General features: G+C 48.3%; 1 protein-coding gene across 1 annotated transcript in view; it reads left to right on the forward strand.

Annotated features, from left to right (window-relative positions):
- The window catches only part of KIF5C (kinesin family member 5C), a 94,031-nt gene extending 81,315 nt beyond the window's left edge, over positions 1 to 12,716 (forward strand). The window contains exon 26 of the mRNA XM_066575191.1: positions 10,158 to 12,716. The gene's annotated coding sequence lies outside the window, so the exon portion shown is untranslated. The remainder of the gene's footprint in view (positions 1 to 10,157) is intronic.
- Positions 12,717 to 20,835: the final 8,119 nt, after the last annotated feature.

Raw genomic sequence — 20,835 nt, forward strand, 5'->3', positions numbered from 1 at the left:
ATTTTCGTGTAAGGCTGGGTTCACACACAGCTGATTCCCAGCGGAAATATCGCGGTTTGGCCGCAGCGAAAAACCGCGATATTTCCGCTGGGACTTCTGCGGTTTCTGCCTGACTTACCGCAGTGGATTGACCGTCCCATGTGGACGAGATTTCTGAGAAATCTCGTCCACTTGGCTGGCTAAGCCTGAGATTAGCGGCCGCAGGCGGATCTGCCGCGGCGAAATTCCGCACGGAATTTCCACGGCAAATCCGCCCTGTGTGAACCCAGCCTAAGTGTTTACAGCAGGCATGAAACAGTCATTTTAGGTAGGGAAAGCGACCCTGAGCGGTGCTGCCGTGGACGGCGACCAGCCTGGTGATTGTTTCCAATATCAAGCAGCATAATGCATGCAGCTCTGGAGTATAATACAAGTGTAGCTTAAGGGAATCTGTCATCAAGTTCTTGGTGATTAAACCCCCACCACAGCGCCGCTGCGCACGCCGGACCCTTTACGGACTTGTCTTTGTCCCAAACCAATGAAGTATTAGCCCGAACTCCTAGTGTTATATTTTAGCGTCCTACATGCTGTTTTCAGTCATCGGAGCGGCGCTGCTCACTCCATGATTCATCGCGTCACGGCTATATCCGTACCCGTTCCTCCAGACTGCTATTTCCCGGCTCCTGTCCTCAGTGCGAAATGCATTGTATGACCCCTCTGCTCGTCTCTCGCTGCGCATGTGTAGGGGAGATGAGGACGGCGCATGAGTGGGATTCCAGCACATTTAGCACGGACGGCAGCAGCGGGAGAAGACAGTCTGGAGGAACGGGCGTGGATAGAGCGGTGATACAATAAATTGGAGAGCTGGCAGCGCCGCTCTGATGACCAGAAACAGGCAATCAGCATGGAGGGCGCTAAAATATGAAACGCGTTCCTTTTTTTTTTAGACATAGACAAGTCATTAAAGCGTCCAGCATGTGTGACCGCTGTCTAATATCAAAATACTTGATGACAAGTTCCCTCTAGAATCCCTACAAGATAAGTAAAGCAACGTTTTAGAAAGTCACTCAACTCTGTAGAATGTATAGTAAGTGGATAATCTCCGTCTTCCTCCTGTTTGTGCCTTCACTCCTCTCTCCCGATCTCTGATCACAACGCTTTCCTTTACGGTTAAGTGTTTTCGTCTTTCTAAGGACCCCCCTGCCTACCACACACACAAATCTCCAGGCCGTTCACACCCAGCAAGCCTCCTCCTCCTTATAGCCATCGCTGTCCCCGGTCTCTTCCTTCTCTTGCCCCGATCTTGCAGTTGAGCGCTGCAGGAAAACTCTTAAAACTGGATGAAGTGGTGAACTGCCAACCACCGCTCCGTCTGTAATCTCTAATCTCCTCTTCATCCCCTTACTCCAAGACCGCATCAAAGTTTTCATTGGAGGACAAAATTAGGAAGCTGAGGTTATCGCATAATGCAAACTAATTCATTAGAAACATTGATGATGCTCGGAGTGATCAACTGCAAAGGAAGACCGCGGCCGCCAAGAACGCCCCGGCTTCATACCATCAAGGCCTATATTAGGAATACTGCGGGTTATATAAAGACAATTCTAATTGCCAAAGGCGAAAAATCCCCATAAGGAATATCCACTAAAATATAATGGAAATACTTTATTATCCAAAGACAACATCAAATAAAGGAGCAAACGAGATCATCAGCCGGTATCGTGTGTAATTGTGCATAGTCACACTATAACATGGGCCTGGATGACCAATTCCCAAAAGCCTATATGGAAAATAATAAGTCAGCACCACCAAACCCCTATTGAAATCTAATCTATAGCCGCCCCGACATGTTTCACCTGCGGCGCCCTCAGGTGGAGCAACCAGCCGACCTCAACAGGCAAATGATCAAACTAGAAGAAGCCATACAGACCCGCAGGGAGAAGGCCGATACGTAAAGTGTCCGAGAGTCGCTCCGACTAAACGGATAGAGAGAGATATACACTGTTTGTCAGAATAACTTGGCCCCTGAAAAAAATTGGCATTTTGCTGCAGACCCCGTCCTCAGGCAGATCTGTAAATGATGGGAGTTGTGGTGATTAGATGGACGGTCTTGTCACCGGAGGCCCTAAAAGTGTTTCCCCCCTTGGACTATAAGAGGCTCTCGGAGGCTCCTTGTGTGTAGTGACCTCTTCTTCCACTTGTAGAGCTTGTTGGCCACTAGACGCCTCTGCGACGCAGAGAAGAGATTTCACCCCGTTACCAGAGGGGGGCGCATTATTGGGTTGTGAGAAGCTGGATGGTCTTATCCATGAATTGTCCCCCACCGGGCCGTTCTGTCCAGACTGTTAGGGTGTGTTGGGACCAGTGGATGGGGGCACACAAGGTGACCGGGCTCAGGACGCCCCCTACAGACCACCAGTAGAAAGGAGTGTATGACCAGACTGTTAGGAGGTGTTGTGACCAGTGGATGTTGGCACACAAGGTGACCGAGCTCAGCCCCCCCCCCTCTTCCCCACAGAACACCGGTAGAAAGGAGCGTCTGATCGTACGACAAGCACCAGCAGCTCCAACTGTTTCGTTGTCCGCCATCCAGAGACGGGGCGCCATCGTTGCACCCCTGTGTCTGCTGGAACCATTTCCAGGCACTTGGCTGAAGGACATTTGGTGTCACGGCCCCCATTACACGTACGGCCTCTGATACCCACCGTCACCTCCGTTTGCAGTGATGTTGTGAACGACTGGACGCTGCGAACTAGAACCAGATTTTCAGCGACAAATCCAGGTTTAGTTTGGGCGCTGATGACAGCCGTGTTTGTGCCTGGAGACCTCGCAGTGAGCGACTCAATCTTGCCTTTGCTGTGGAGCGACACACTGCCCCCTGCTGGTGTGATGGCCTGGGGGGCATCGCATACGACACTCGGTCCCCCCTAGTGGTACGAGGGACAATGACAGCTCAGTGATATGTTCAGGACATCCTGCAGCCACATGTGTTCCTCTCATGGTGGCTTCCAGCAGGATAATGCTCTTGGAATCACATCTTGTATCCAAGCTAGAGGCGGTACAACAGGATACTAGAGCCTCCATGCCCCCCGTATCACATCTTGTATCTAAGCTAGAGGCGGTACAACAGGGTACTAGAGCCTCCATGCCTGCCCGTATCACATCTTGTATCCAAGCTAGAGGCGGTACAACAGGGTACTAGAGTCTCCATGCCCGCCTGTATCACATCTTGTATCCACGCTAGAGGCGGTACAACAGGGTACTAAAGCCTCCATGCCCACCTGTATCACATCATGTATCCAAGCTAGAGGTGGTACAACAGGGTACTAGAGCCTTCATGCCCGCCCGTATCACATCTTGTATCCAAGCTGGAGGCAGTACAACAGGGTACTAGAGCCTCCATGCCTGTCCATATCACATCTTGTATCCAAGGTAGAGGCGGTACAACAGGGTACTAGAGCCTCCATGCCCGCCTGTATCACATCTTGTATCCAAGGTAGAGGTGGTACAACAGGGTACTAGAGCCTCCATGCCTGCCTGTATCACATCTTGTACCGCCTCTAGCTTGGATACAACAGGGTACTAGAGCCTCCCTACAAGATGTCTGCTCTCCACAATAAATTCTCACTTATATCAATGTTAAATCATGCAGAGAAAGTTTTATCCCCACCAACAACTTCTAGGAGCGGGATGTTACTGACAATGTGTGTATAATATATATATGTAGACATGGACATTGCCACTAGATGGCAGTGCTTCTTCAGACTTTCTCATGTACTTGGCACTAGCACATATATATGCTTGCACATACAATACTATATCAGCGTGTACTATATATGACTGCCGCAAGACGAAAAGCAGACTTAAAGGGCTTTCCGAGACTTAAATATTAATGACCTATATTAAGGATGGGTCATCAATATTTATCAGTATCAGACTGGGGGGATCTGACTCCCAGCACCCCCTACCGACCAACTGTTTGAAGGGGCAACAGTGCTTTAATAAGTGCTGCGGCCTCCTAATGTACACAATCCTACCAGACATAATGGGGCACCTGAGCAAGAATCACAAGTAGTATTTCCAGATGTTAATACTTAGTGAGGCTCCTTGATGACATCAGATACTCTCCGTGGCAAACTTTCTACTAATGTCTGATACACTTCAGCTGATGTTTCCCTCCATTCATCCTGCAAACATCTGGCAACTTCTCTCAAAGAAGATGGACGCCGTTCATATTTCCTGACCCCATGTTCCAGTTCGTCCCAAAGATGTTCAGTAGGGTTCAGGTCAGGACTCTGTGCAGCCGGTCCAATTGTGCAACATTCATATCCTTTAAACCAATGTAAAGCAGCGTTGGATGTGTCACAAGGTGCGTTGTCTTGTTGGAAGTATGGCCGACCATTCCCAGAGTATTGTCGGAAGTATGGCCGACCATTCCCAGAGTATTGCCACATTGTCAGCAGCACATTATTGTCTAGAATGTCAGGGTCACCTCCGTGTTCATGGTTCTTGTCACTACAACCAGCGGACCGAGACCATAATGGAACCTCCGCTGTACTTACCTCTTAGCACAACACACTCGGCAGAAGGCATTCCCCAGGATCGTCCACACCTGTGTACATTCATATGATGTGAAGATGGTGTAGCGTGATTCATCACTCCATAGAACGTTCTTCCATCACTCAGCTGTCCAATGACCACGCTCCTTGCACCATTGTAGACAGGCCGATGCATCTTCTTTGAGAGGACTCTCTAGACATTTGTAGGATGAATGGAGGGAAATGCCAACTAAAAGGTATCAGACGTTAGTAGAAAGTATGCCATGGAGAGTACCTGATAATAATGTGTATATAGACACCAAGTCTTAAAGGGATTGTCTGAAACGAAAGAAAAGGGCTCTGCTGCTTCTCTACACACAGCGCCTCATTTGTCCGAGGGCTGTGATGGATTTGCAGCTGTATACCATTCACTTAAATAGGTCTAAGCTGCAAAATGTATTGCAGTCTGTTCCCTGTTATCAGCCAAACTGCAGTGACATCAATGTGATGTCTAGAAAGTTCCCTGTGCCCGTGGTGTGCGAGTTGGACTTAGGATGGAGCATTTCGTCTTCGCACTCCGCAGTATTCGCAGCATTGGGAATCCACCTGCTCGCTGATCCACAGACCTGATTCAGTGAGCCGTGGACCTCGTCTATCGTGTGCTGACCCGCATCTCCGCGCAGCAAGCCTCGTTAGTAAGCTTCAGCGAGTTAACGAGTTTAGATTGTAATTATACATCCTGTAGAAGGAAATGGAGCGGCTCGGTGGAATTTGGGCACTGGTTAATATTTAGTAGCCGTAACTAACGGCCGGGGACACGGAAGACGTAAATAATGCAGAAACTCTTATCAGATGAACAGGGGGGGTTCGGGGACCCCAAACCTCAGACCGCAAGATTACATAGCAGTGCATGCTTCCCACACTAAGACGGAGCTAAATGGGGTTTTCCACAGAAATGCCATTGATCCTGTATCCTCAGGATAGGTCATCAGTAGTTGATTGGCGGGGGTCCACCGCTTGTGACAATGGCCAATCAACTGATGGTGTGTCCGCCGTCAGCGCCGCTATACATCGGTACGGAGTGGAGGTTGCTGCTCCAGCCACTACACGGGAGAGCAGCAGCTTCTGCTCCGTTCCCCTGTGTGTGGTGGCGCTGACATCCGGTGCCCCAACAGCTGATTGGCTAGGGTCCACCGCTTGGGATCATGGCCAACTATTGATGACCTATCCTGAGCATACATTATCAATAGCATTGTCCTGGAGAGCTCTCATGGCAGTGGGGTTGGCTCTAGAGCTCTGAGCCCCGCTGGCTCTGGCACAGTTTTTCGGTCTACTCGCCCCTTGTACCCCCTATAGACTCTTCTTAGACTCCGCTGCCGGCACTGTTGATGTATCTAGTAAGCGATGCCCGCCACTGACTGTCAATGAATGATGTCAGACACGACTGACCGAAAGCGGTGGTGACGGCTGATATGGCACATTCACAGCGGTGGGATCCGAATCTAGGAAGAGCTCTTACAGGGGAAAGGGGGTGAGTATAAAGGAAAGACCCCACTGGAGTAAGCTGTGCTGCTGCCCCACTAACATGACAGTCCTCCTTAATGGGTTACTGTATTTCTCAGACTAGAAGACGCTCCCGGCAGTAACTTTGGTGTTCTAGTATAGAAAAGGGGATTAACGGTGAACAGTCGGCTCCTACTAAACCTAACAATGGCGCAAGCACATAAATTCACATTATTTACATAGACAGGACTGCTATACAAGTTCGCAGCGCACACACAGATCTGAAACACACAGCTCTGCTACATGCACATACAGGTCTGTTACATGCACATACAGGTCTGTTACATGCAAACACACATACAGCTCTGCTACATGCACATACAGGTCTGTTACATGCAAACACACATACAGCTCTGCTACATGCACATACAGGTCTGTTACATGCAAACACACATACAGCTCTGCTACATGCACATACAGGTCTATTACATGCAAACACACATACAGCTCTGCTACATGCACATACAGCTCTGCTACATGCAAACGCACATACAGCTCTGCTACATGCACATACAGGTCTGTTACATGCAAATGCACATACAGGTCTGTTACATGCAAACACACATACAGCTCTGCTACATGCACATACAGGTCTGTTACATGCAAACACACATACAGCTCTGCTACATGCACATACAGGTCTGTTACATGCAAACACACATACAGCTCTGCTACATGCACATACAGGTCTGTTACATGCAAACACACATACAGCTCTGCTACATGCACATACAGGTCTGTTACATGCAAACACATACAGCTCTGCTACATGCACATACAGGTCTGTTACATGCAAACAGACATACAGCTCTGCTACATGCACATACAGGTCTGTTACATGCAAACACACATACAGCTCTGCTACATGCACATACAGGTCTGTTACATGCAAACACACATACAGCTCTGCTACATGCACATACAGGTCTGTTACATGCAAACACACATACAGCTCTGCTACATGCACATACAGGTCTGTTACATGCAAACACACATACAGCTCTGCTACATGCACATACAGGTCTGTTACATGCAAACACACATACAGCTCTGATACTTGCACATACAGGTCTGTTACATGCAAACACACATACAGCTCTGATACTTGCACATACAGGTCTGTTACATGCAAACACACATACAGCTCTGCTACATGCACATACAGCTCTGCTACATGCACATACAGGTCTATTACATGGAAACACACATACAGCTCTGTTACATGCACATACAGGTCTATTACATGCAAACACACATACAACTGTGCTACATACATTCACTCACAGGTCTGCAGCTGGGATGTTAAACACTGACTTGATTAACCCTAGTCGGGACGGAGAGGGAGGACTGCGCAGCTGCAGTAGATCTGGCTACAGAGTTCTTCCAATGATCGATCACCGCACTGACGGATCATTAAGGCAGCGGTCAGGGGTATCTGGATCTGTCGAACCTCCCTGTCTCTGGACTAAAATGCAAAAACGCTTTTCAGCAAGATTTTATCTTGGTGAAAACTGCATCTTATTGTCAGAAAAACCCGGGAAATTGGATAAGGGCTCAGCTGGCTGTAAGTAGCGGGACAATCTACTTACTGGTATTTCCACCCTCCACTAACCGCCCTCATCCTGACATCTCCATCTCATTGTGTGGCGCCACCATAACTCCTAGACAACATGCCCGCTGCCTTGGGGTCATATTTGATTCTGATCTCTCTTTTGCCCCCTACATCCAATCTCTGGCCCGAACATGTCAGCTGCACCTCAAGAACATCGCAAGAATCCGCTCTTTTCTCACCGTGTACACGCTAAAAACGCTTACTGTTGCCCTCATCCTCTCCTGGCTCGATTATTGCAACTCGTTGCTGATCGGCCTCCCCTGTACCAGACTCTACCCTCTCCAATCCATCCTGAATGCAGCAGCCAGGCTCATATTCCTGTCCAGCCGCTACTCAGACGCCTCTGCCCTGTGCCGGTCACTGCACTGGCTGTCCGTTAAATACAGAATTCAATTTAAGCTTGCTACCTTCATCCACAAAGCCCTCCACAGTGCAGCGCCCCCCTATATCGCCTCCCTCATCTCAATCCATCACCCAGCCCGGGCTCTCCGCTCTGCTAACGAAACCAGACTGAGTGCCCCTTTAATTCGAACTTCTCATTCCCGCCTCCAAGACTTCTCCAGAGCAGCACCGATCCTCTGGAACGCACTACCAAAGGCTACCCGAGCAATCCAGGACTCGCAGAACTTCAGGCGTGCTCTAAAAATGCACCTCTTCAGGGAGGCATACCGAATTCCCTAAACAAACCCCTCTGTACTCCGCCTGATAACATGCTCCCTGACCTACTGACTGCAATCCCTGCTAGCCGTCATAAACCGCTCCTGCAGTCACACCGTTTCTGCCATCACACGGCTGAATGTCTGACCATTGTCTGTGTATAGCATCCCTCACTCTCCACCTCGCCATACCGTGCACATCTCCAGCCCCTTTACCTTCTGTATCACCCCATTACTTGTAGTATGTAAGCTGGTTGGAGCAGGACCCTCACCCCTATTGTTTCCATCAGCTGATTACTATGTAACCGTGGTTCTGTAATGTTTGTACTTTTGTCTTTCTGTATCCCCCTGTCTATGTAAGCGCTGCGGAATATGTTGGCGCTATACAAATAAAGTTTATTATTAGTATTATTATCTACAGCATTATAGCGCCTCCCACCATTCATTGGCACACTGGTTTCTGAGGCATTAGTGTAACAAGATACAGTTTTGTAGGAGTTCAGACACTGTATCTTCTCAATACATTTGATGCACGCACTCTGCTATATATGCCAAATATATCCACATGGGTATCTCCTTCTGTCCCATAGAGATGATTGAGCATGTGCACTGCTGCCGCAATCACTCCATTCATCAAGGAAGGATGCAGGGCCCTCGCCCTTGTGATCGAGGGGGGCCTCAGCATGGGAATCCAACTTGTCAGACACTTATCCCCTTTTCTAACCCCAATGATGTGTATGCAGGGAGCTTCCCCTCCTATTGGTAACTTCAGATAGCTTTTAACCCCTCCCCCTAGTCGTGGCTGCAGGAAGTTTTCTCTCCTATTGGTAACTGCAGATGACTCTCTCCACCCCCCTAGTGGTGGCTGCAGGGAGCTTTCTTCCCTATTGGTAACTGCAAATGACTCTCTCCACCCCCCTAGTGGTGGCTGCAGGGAGCTTTCTTTCCTATTGGTAACTGCAGATGACTCTCTGCCCCCCCTAGTGGTGGCTGCAGGGAGCTTTCTTCCCTATTGGTAACTGCAGATGACTCTCTCCACCCCCCTAGTGGTGTCTGCAGGGAGCTTTCTTTCCTACTGGTAACTGCAGATGATTCTCTGCCCCCCCTAGTGGTGGCTGCAGGGAGCTTTCTTCCCTATTGGTAACTGCAGATGATTCTCTGCCCCCCCTAGTGGTGGCTGCAGGGAGCTTTCTTCCCTATTGGTAACTGCAGATGACTCTCTCCACCCCCCTAGTGGTGGCTGCAGGGAGCTTTCTTTCCTACTGGTAACTGCAGATGATTCTCTGCCCCCCCTAGTGGTGGCTGCAGGGAGCTTTCTTCCCTATTGGTAACTGCAGATGACTCTCTCCACCCCCCTAGTGGTGGCTGCAGGGAGCTTTCTTCCCTATTGGTAACTGCAGATGACTCTCTCCACCCCCCTAGTGGTGGCTGCAGGGAGCTTTCTCTGCTGTTGGTAACTGCAGGAAGCCAGAATGTTAGCACTTAACTGTACGGCTGTGTGAAGGGTAAAAAAAATACATTTTTTAGCAAAACCGCACAGAATTCTAAGTGTTTCACTTAAAAATAAAGCAAAAACATTCCAATCTACAGAGATGTTTTTAAATATAATGTGATGTTTTTTCTAAGATGCCAAATCTAAACTCGTTGCTTTGTAAACAATAAAAGTGACATCCGTGTCCCCAAACTCCTGTAGTCCCCGCTGCGGGCGGCACGTCTCCGGGGCGTTGTCTGTCGCCGTGTACTTCTGATATGATTGGTTGTTGGCGCTCCCCATACTTACCCCTGCTTCTCTCTCTCTCTCTCCAACAGATTAGAAGATCATCGCTAAGCATGTGGCGCCACCAACTTCATGCTCACCGATCGTACCCATGTCGTTGCACCTTTCTGAGCTCTTTACAATCATGAAAAACAGCCCGACTCACATTTTATCAATCTTCATCGAAAACCGCCATCACTGTACAGAGTCGTGCTAATCTCAGCTATGTGATGTATGGGACATGCTCATTACTGCCGCTGTGACCTTAAGTGACCAGCTGTACCGCCATTTTGGTGACGTCATCTGGTTCCATATTTGTTACCCCTGATAGGGTCAATTGGCCTAATGATGGGATCATCGCTCAGTTACATGGTACAGCTCTCGTCTCCTCCCTTCCTTACAGCGGTTACAGTGTTAAAGGCGTTATCCAGTCGTGTAAACTAGTGATGACCCATCCTTAGGATAGGCCTATCTATGGTAGATCGGTGACTGTTTACCGCCTGGGATCTATGCCGATTAGCAGTAAGCTGGGGCCTTTGTGCTAAAGCACTGCACTGATATCTGCAGGAAGCAGACAGCTCCATTCCCACTGCAGTGGCTAGGCTTGGTATTGCAGGCATTGAAATGAATGGGAACTTGATCCACAATGCCAAGCGTGGTTACTGCAGTGAGAACGGAGATGTCCATTCCATTCAGAAATGGCCCTGCATACAGCTGATCGGTGGAGATCCCAAGTGGCAGACCCTTGCCGCTCTAGTATTGATGGCTTATGCTAAGGATAGGCCATCAATAGTTTACAACTGGTCAACCCCTTTAAATGGCTTCTCCAGTTTTGCTTTAGGCTTGCCCTTTCTTGCCTAGGTAATAGAGCGGCAATGTGGTGGTAACGCGCTCTACTCTCTACGGGCTACAGAAGCATTTGAATGCGGCATATCTTGGGGCGATTTGATTTGCACGCCTGTAAGTAAAAATGGTGGCGACCCCCGCCATAAGCCATATGACCACCCAAATGTCTGTCTACAAGGATACGGTTAATACAGCCTTAAAAGGAGGAAGTTTGACCAGTTTTAGCTTCTTGGCCCTCTATTAATTGACTATTTCTACCTTGAGTTGGAGGCCTGGTTGCTAGGGACATTCTGCTTGACTTCATTGAAAAGACTATGGTTGTTAGGCAGCCTCTCCGTAGCAACCAGGCTGTCTGACATGACTCAACACTTCATCTCAAAGCTGTATTGGTACCGTATGGGGAGCAGACAGGGGTAGTTTGTCCGCCATCATGCTATGTCTTTCCCCATCTTGGTGATAGTACAAGGGTTGACCAGGAATTCAACTGACAACAGAAAAGGTGCAAACCTGGAGCATCTGAATGAGAAGATACTAATGTAACCGATGTAAGGATCGCTGGCGTGTTAGAATGGAGGATGGCGACTGCTTTTATGGGCAAAGTCTATCACTGTTAGCGAAGTCTGGCATATGCATGGCAGATATGGAGAAGGAGGGGGGGCTGACAACTTAAAGGGAACCTGTCAGCAGGTTTGACCCTTACAAAGCAGTGACAACATGTCATCAGTCAGTAGGATACCTTTGTAAGCGTGTATTCTGTGCTCCATTAGCCCAGGCTGCATTCAAAAATTTACATCCTGCGCCATATGCAGATTAGGTTTCAACAGTCCAGTGGGTGTGGCTGGACCCTTCCTGCTGCCCGGAGTCCAGTCATCGATGTAATCCAATCCCGTTGTCTCTTAGTGACGCTGATGATGTCTCCTACCTCATCCGCAGTTCACTGTAGACACCGATGTCCCAGAAGTGCACAAAGGGGTCTGACCTGTTGTGGGCGCCAGTGCTGCTGGGACTTACAGGACTTTAGCGTCTACACCGGCCTGTGGATGAGGCTGCAATGGTCCGGTATGCCCGCTGTGCCCTTTGTACCTAATTTGCATATCCACGGGATGTTTAAACAATTAATTTCCAACTGGATGATGGGCTAATAGGACATAATGTCTACAGGTTTAAGAAATGCTGCAGATTTTCTCCAACAGAAAGTATGTGTGAACGTGCGCTAATACAGATATCCTTCTGACAACACTTATAGGGGTCCAACCTGCTGACGGGTTCCCTTTTAAAGGGGATGTCCAGGATGGATAACCCACAGCTGCTTTCGTCTGTTAGTAGCTCCACTCCTGTTAACAGGTTGTGGCTGGTTTTGCAGGTAGGCTCCCTTAAAATGCAGTGCCGCATACAGCCTGAGACCAGGTGTGGCGCTGTTTTGTGAATGAAAGCAGCCACCTTTTTTGTAATTCTGTACAACCTCTTTTACAGGAGTTTTCCCCCAACTTAAAATTGCTCCACAACCTCTCTGTCCTTCCTGGTTGATGCTGACCAGGACATGTGACTGCCGCAGCCAATCACTGGCTATAGAAGGTCACTACTGTGGCCAGTGATTGGCTGCAGCAGTCGGGAAGATCTGAGTGGCTGCGAAGCAATTTTAAGTCGTTGGACAACCCCTTTAATGCTGACTGGTTACCGTGGAACCTTTTGAAACCCTCTTCACTTTAGCTCTTTCAGAAGAGGTTTCCAGTCACAGCGGATACATTTTTTTAAATTTTTTTTTTTTTTTTTTTTTTTTCTTTAAGCACATTGCAAAAGAGATATGAATGTATCCGAGGAGCCCCGTGCGAATGCGCCCGGGCGAAGCTTGATGTCATTTACATTTGCAAAGATGACTTTTATGCCTTCTTTATAATCCTTATGTGCCAGTTCAGAAAAAACAAAAAATGGAAAAAAAAAAAAAAAAAAAGTTTCCTCAAGGAGTAACGGCCGGCGAGTCGTCTTAGCGTACGCGTATCTTTATTTACAGAACTTTAGACTTGTAGTAGACAATTTGCAGTGAAAGAAATAGAATCTGGCAGCAGGGCCTGTCCTGTACCGACGCTCCGTTTACAAAAGTCAACGATTCTCTTGTAGAGTTTTTTTTTTTCTTTTAATTTATTGAATCAATGTTTTTTGTTGTTTTTTTTTTGTGTGAATATTTTTTTGCTGCTTTAAATGTTAATTTATTATGTAAAAGAAGCTATTAATTGCATATAAAGCAGGAACACGTTTACCCCATGACATGTAATGGAGGGGAGAATGTAATATTTGGGGTTGTCAAGGCAACATAAGACCCCAAACTTAATTTAAATCTGTTCTCCAGGCTACACAATTGTTGGGAGAGGCCATCAATATGAGATCATGAGAGGTGCGACTCTCAGCACCTCTACTGATCGGCTTATTGAAAGCGCCGTGGCACTCAGTGGTGTGGCGCTGCTTCCTCACTTGTACTAGTGGCTGTACCCGGTATTACAGCCTGATATTCTAGTGAATCGGAATGATCTGCAATATCAGGCACCGCCACTAATAAAAGTGTGTAAGAAATAAAAATATCCTAATTGTCAGTGCCACAGGGACATGATAGTGGGACAATGGGATATTGGGTGCGTGGTACCCGATGGTGCTACACTGATATCTAGCAGAGCAGGGTGACCATTATCCCACAGAGGGAACGTAGCCGAACCATTTCCTGGTGTGTCCCCATCTCCACAGGCCCAAAGGGAAATAAAGAAGTCACTAGGAAGAGTGGTGGAGGATAGGCGCTCAATCAGTCATGGTCCCAATCACTAACCTATATGTACTGGGGGAGAGGGACTACATCTCACGCCGTATCCAAGGAAGTTCGCCATAAGTATGTAAGTCATCGGCTTCTCACTTGCGTGGGAATATTCGTCAACAGGCCTGTGACCAATTGGCCGCCTTCCCACCGCAACGCCTTTTTGTTTTTTCTTCTTGTGGCTTCTCTACTTCTAAAAGTATGGCGCTGTGCCTGCTAAACAATAAAGGGGGCTGCAGAGCATCAGCCCCTCCAATCAGCTCGAGTGTAAACCCCACCGATCTTGTAGGCATGGTCCAGCCTCAGGTGGTGCCAACAATTTTGCGCTCATGGAGGACCCCTTTAAGGAACAAGTATAGGATGTACAAACTTCTTGCTGCAAATTCAGTATTTTCACTGGATCATTTCAGTAACTTGTATCACAGAAAGAACAAATTCTATGAAGATTTATTAAATCAGATTTCAAAAAATTAAAGGGGTTGTCCCGCGCCGAAACGGGTTTTTTTTTTTTTCAACCCCCCCCCCCCCCCCCGTTCGGCGCGAGACAACCCCGATGCAGGGACGTACAGAAAGCTTACCGGAGCGCTTACCTTAATCCCCGCGCTCCGGTGACTTCTATACTTACCTGTGAAGATGGCCGCCGGGAACCTCTTCCTCCGTGGACCGCAGCTCTTCTGTGCGGTCCATTGCCGATTCCAGCCTCCTGATTGGCTGGAATCGGCACGTGACGGGGCGGAGCTACACGGAGCTACACGGAGCCCCATAGAGAACAGGAGAAGACCTGGACTGCGCAAGCGCGGCTAATTTGGCCATCGGAGGGCGAAAATTAGTCGGCTCCATGGGAACGAGGACGCTAGCAACGGAGCAGGTAAGTAAAAAACTTTTTATAACTTCTGTATGGCTCATAATTAATGCACAATGTATATTACAAAGTGCATTATTATGGCCATACAGAAGTGTATAGAGCCACTTGCTGCCGCGGGACAACCCCTTTAAGTATATTTGCTGCCCAAGAAAAAAAAAAATCCGCATTGGGCTTATTTCAGGCGTCCGTAATATGGCTGCACTCTAGCTGCTGTATTACACTCACAAGTCCCAGACCTGCGGTTCCACTGATCAGATCTCATCCTCAGGTCACCAGAGACCCTCACGGTTATCGAAGTTTGCTTCATTGGAACTACAGAGTGAGTCCGGGCATGGCGGCCATAATCCCTACCACTGAAACCTGCCGGGGGATTTGGGTTACATCCTGATGAGAAGCCAGCTTTGGTTTACGGCAGTGATGTCAGGATCTGATCAGCCAGTCAGATTTTCTGGCACATTGGGGAATATTTTTCAGAGCTGGAAATTAAATGGACTTTATGGGACTAATAAACATGGCTGCCATGTTGTGTGAGGCGCTTCGGATCAGTCCTGTTCGCTTCAACAGAACTGTACTAAGATACCTGACAGCCCCGGACAGGGAAGTAAGAGAGCAAGCCGTGTTTACCAAAAAGCAAAGAATTGAAAGGACTTTTCTGGACTCAAAAAAAAACAGATTTTAAAAATTCTGCGGCCGTGGACTGGTGTAAAATAAAGAAAAAAGATGTGCCGTCCTCCATCGGTGGCTTCTCGTCCAGTGCTGGATCCTGGTACCTTACTTCTCCGTACCCAGAAGGAGTGGACTGTGGCATTTATTGTGCACATGACCGCTCATCCAATCACAGGCTTCGGTGGTCATGTGCCGCTGATAGCGGAATCAGCACTGAAAACTATGCTTGGTTGAGTGGTCACGGGCACAACGAACAGCAGGTGACCGCAGCACAGCAAGTCACTGAAGGAGATAAGTCCGCTGCCTTTTCTTCCATTTACACCATTCCATTTTATTGGAAAACCTCCTTTAAAACGACTCTCTGGATTCAGAACAGCATTCTGTTCCAGGGGAGGAGGGTATAATAATTGTATGTCGCCCCTCCAATCCACAAGTTCTGGGCTCCATTTTCAGCTGTCCAAGTAATTTTCTAACTATCATTGCTTTCTGATTGGCCGGTGCTGATCACGTGAGCAGCTTTGGCCAATCAGAGAGCAGATATTGTGTCTTGTTAGTCTAACACTAGCAATGCACTGGTGGAGGCTAGGTAGTTTGAAGATTGTGTCAGCCAAAAACTAGATCTGAGGAATGACTGAGAAGAACCTCAGGTAACATACCCCGCCCCTTCCGGGCCCGGAGGGCCACTTTAATGCCGGCAGGATGTCACTGTAACCAGTTAAAATGAACTTTATTTACCTGTAGTCATCTTTGTCTAATGTTACAAAAATTATCAGATGCTTCTAAATTGAAGTTTCCTCAGAATTTTTCAGAGTTTTATTTTATTTTTTTTAGGTATTTATTGAGTTAATATAAACTTTAATATATTCCGACAGACTTTATCGCTCGCAGCTGGAATCACAAATCTGGGGGTAGAATCCGATTTCTTTCTATTCACTTTGTACTTGTATATATTCGGTTCTCCTCATTGTTGGGATAGATGCGGCATCCTGTAGCTGTTCGTGTTCTCGTGTCCCGTGGATGTGTGTCGTAGCTTTCATCTTAGGGGATAAATTACAGAAATGTCACTGAAGATCTGAAGTAGAAGAACATCACAAATTTACTCTATAAAGGACTTTTCTTTTTGCTTCTCGCCGACAGATTAATCTGTAACATATTTCAAACCCTTCCATCTGCGAAGGTCTTACAGGAATCCCCCCAGGACTCGTCTCCAGCTCTTCTGACAGATGTATGATACACCGGCAGACTGCATGGTATTTTATCCGAAAATGTCAAACTAAAAAGTTAAAATAAAATGGAATTACAGTTTACGTCCCGCGTCGCCCCTTCTTCTAGTAAATTATGGCTTGAGGGCACAAAATGGTAAATTTATCATTTCTCCTGGTTTCTACCTGAGGGCCCTTTTACATGGAACGACTGCATCCAACAGGTCCTCCGAACGATGTGCTTGAACACCAGAAGGAGCATCGGTAGTGAATGCAGGCAGTGCGGGCCACGGATCGTTCCGGGCCGCTCTCCAGTCACAGTAGACAGGCCGTCGTTCATAAATGATACTGCCTGTTTACAAAAACTGAACAAGAAGTGAACAAATCGTCGTTCAGTCGGGGTAGCATTTGCACCGCTGGGTGCAGGAATCTGAACGATTTATCGGCCCGTGTAAAAGGGCCCCAAGATGGTTGGAATGCTCTTCAGTGGGATGACTGACTGGCCTGGAGAACTCTCTGCCCCCATGTTTGTGTGTGGAGTTTAATCCTTTCCAATCCAATTGGTATCCAGGTTTTCCTAGGGGGCTTACTCTTTTTCTGCCGTTATACAACGGCGCTATCTGCTGGCTAAAGCCAGTACTGCATGAGGTGACACAGACTCTGACAGCAGAGAGGCTGGCAATATACAGTAAGAGAACCCCGACGGATGTCTTCCAACATCAGAGCTGTACAGCCTTAAATCATAATGTCATCAGACAGCTGATTGGAAAGGGTTAAAAACGTCATTTGCTGCTGATATGAAGCCTACATAATAGCGAACGCTCCGTTCACGGCGAGTAAAGAAATATGGCTAGGTGATTATGTGCAGAAACTTGACATCCCCAAGAGATTTTAATTAAGGGGTTTGTCCGGTTACTACACCATCCGGCTTCAATAGGAACCTCTGTATTAAATAAAGTATACTTACCCTTCCGCGGCGGCTGGGATTCAGCGCTGCAGCCCCGCGGTGGTCCTGGTGATTGCTGTAACACGTCACATGACAGATACCAGCAGCCACGAAGGGGTAAATATAGTTCACTTTATGATGTTACGGGCTTATTTAGACAACCGTATATTGGCTCGGTTTTCACGCCGAGCCGATATACGGTGTCCTTGTCTGCAGAGGGAGGAGGATGGAAGAGCCAGGAGCAGGAACTGAGCTCCCGCCCCCTCTCGACTACTTGCAATGGAAGGAGGTGGGGGCGAAGCTAAGTCTCGCCGCTTAGATCGCCCCCCTGTCCCACCCTCTCATTGCAAACCGTGGCGTGGGGCGGAGAGAGGATGGGGAAGGAGCGGGAGCTCAGTTCCTGCTCCTGGCTCTTCCATCCCCCTCCCCCTGCAGACAAGGACACCGTATATCGGCTCGGCGTGAAAACTGAGCCGATATACAGTCGTCTGAATAAGCCCTAATACAGGAGGTCCTATTGAAGTGGGGTTGTTCGGTAACAAGACAACCCCTCTGATAATACTGGTGGTTTAGATTTGTTTCTTCGCAAATATTTAGAATGGACGATCCTAGAGAGCTGAAATCCGGTCTAAAACCTTCGGACGCGCCTGATTTACCGGTACGGCAAGATTGGTGCAGGAAGAACGGGCAACAGAAATTCATTTTTCTGTATATCTGACACCCTCCAAAAAAGCTTTCCGCACAATTGTGGGGCTTCAGTTTTACACTTTCTATTTTGTTCTGTAGTTTTGTACTCCTGTTTATTTATCTTCGTTATGAATATGATGTCAATTTTCCCAATTTTTCACATCTTTTCGGTTTCAGGGCTTAGTTAGACGACCGTATATCGGCTCGGTTTTCATGCCGAGCCGATATACGGTGTCCTTGTCTGCAGGGGGGGGAAGGATGGAAGAGCCAGGAGCAGGAACTGAGCTCCCGCCTCCTCTCCGCCCCTCTGCACTATTTGCAATGAGAGGAGGCGGGATGGGGGCGGGGCTGAGTGGGGAGAATTAGCCCCACCCCAGCCCCCACATCTCCCCATTGCAAATAGTGCAGAGGAGGCGGGAGCTCAGTTCCTGCTCCTGGCTCTTCCATCCTCCCCCCCCGCCCCCGCACACGAGGACAACGTATATCGGCTCGGCGTGAAAACCTAGCCGATATACGTTCGTGTGAATTCACCCTTAGGCTGCCAGGATGGCACCTCATGATCTCATTGCAGGGAGCTGATGGGGCATTTAAAGGGTTAACAGTTGCAATGCAATCTGTGTGAACTCTTGATTGCAGCTATTGTGGCTGGGTGTTGGCTGTCAGACAGCCACATGGACCTTGCATGGATGTACAATTATGTCCTGACCTGCTAAGGGGTTAAAATCAAGTCTGATTGCCCCAATACCACTTCAGTAGATATTGGACAGCATTTATTCAAACGGCTACTTTTCTTGCCCTCCCAGAATGCGCCAATCTTGGGTTCGGCCAACCATTTATGTGTTGCAGTTGGACAGCTCTGCAGAGGAAGCGGGCATTGAAATGTAATGTGCAGGATTCTTCTTATGTTGGGGTAAAGCTGAGCCCCCCCAATCCATATTCATTCTGTCCCAAAGGAATCGGCGGCATTGGAGACCAAGTCTGTATATGGGGGCCTCTAGAATGTACGATGCAGTCACCCTGATGTAGCCAGGACCGCTTTAACCATAGGGCCTCCTGCTAGGCCCAGGCCCCTTGGTGGCGCCACCAATGTCATCAGAGTCCATGTCCTCAGGGTGCAGAGATAGCTGAAACGTATTGAAGTTAAAGAATAAACTATACTTTTTTGTTTTGAGTCTCCACTTACTTCTGAGTGCAGTGGTCACATGACTGCAGTGGCCAATCACCAGTCTCCCTACCTGTTGAGGCTGGTGATTGGCTGCAGAGGTCACATGCTTATAGGACCACGTGACTTTTGGACTCGAGGACAATGCAGTAAACCTGTTGGGACGGGGAGAGGCGTGAGCTGGACTTTTAGTCACAAGCAAAGTCTGGGGATGGGGATGGGGATGGGGATGGGGATGGGGGGGGGTCCACTGGGGGATTAAAAACAGCCCTGCTTGTAGTTTTGGATGAATGCGCCTTATGGTGTGCTTCGGATTGGGTTTCTTGCTTATCACCCACTTCTTAAAGACCATTTACATGGGGCGATAATCCCTTGGATTCCTGCAATGCAGTGTAAGATGCCCGCGCCGACAGAACGGCGAACAAGAAGTCTGACATTGCTCTGTCGTCATTCAGCTTCTACATGCAGAAAACAGGACAATAACGTGAAGAGGCGACCTGCTTACTGTGAATGGAGGCGCGTGATTCGGAGCGATCCCCGACCGCGTGGCCTCCATACACTGAGTGACTAGTCGTCCCTGTATAAAAGCACAGGAGCGACTATTGCTGGGCCGACCTGTCAGCCATCTTGCACCCAATCGGTTGTCCCGTGTAAAAGCACCTTTACATCTGAATCACAAATAATGCACAAGACCCCGTTCATTACACCACCGATGTGAAGGAGGCCTTAAGACCAAACTAGAGATCTTGGTGGTTAAAGCTCAGATCCCAAGAAAGTACACGCGGCCGTGCAGCCACCCACAGGCGTCAGTGGCCATGAAAGAATCACCGCTGAAGCCTATAAGTGGCTGAGTGATCACGTGTCAAGTTTTCTGTGGATCAGTTTCAGTGTGAATCCACATTAGATGAGAAAATCCGGCGATCGGAGCGACTTCCAACGAGGCCGGTCATCGGTGCTGGACTAGCCGGGCCTTACTGCCAAACGCAGGGGGGGGGGAGGTTCTTGTATAACAGTGAGGAGAGTATACTGAGAATGGCGCGATAGAGGAAAGAATCTAGCAAAAGTAGATCCTGTGGACAGAAACAATCACTGAAAGGGGTCGGAGGAGGATGTCAGGAATCGTTCTGCCCAACAGGCTGCACAGTCAGCTGAATACAACGCTGGAGCTCCAACTCGCCGTTCCTCCGCACGGATGGTATAACAGCAGACGACCAGTTCCAGTGCCTCCGGATTCCGCAGCAAATACTGCCCATAGCATGCTATGGAAAAGCGCTTTTTCCTGCACAAGCGGAAATCAATTGCCTTTACCGCTGGCGGAGGAAAAGTCTCAGCATGCTCTATCTCTGTGTAGTTTCCGCATGGATGGTTTCCATTGAAGTCAAGGAAGCCGTCCAACCCGCGGCCCGTCCGCAATTAACATTGTAGATAGGACGCGGATTTTGCGTCATTGCCAAACAATGGCGCGGGGAAACCTGTTTTATTTGCCAAACTTTCAGCTGTTTGTAAAAAAGAAAAGCAAAAAAACAGAATAATTCAGACAATTCATCAGAACTGACA

Source organism: Eleutherodactylus coqui, chromosome 8 (genome assembly GCF_035609145.1).
Source record: "Eleutherodactylus coqui strain aEleCoq1 chromosome 8, aEleCoq1.hap1, whole genome shotgun sequence".
Classification (NCBI taxonomy): Eukaryota; Metazoa; Chordata; class Amphibia; order Anura; family Eleutherodactylidae; genus Eleutherodactylus; species Eleutherodactylus coqui.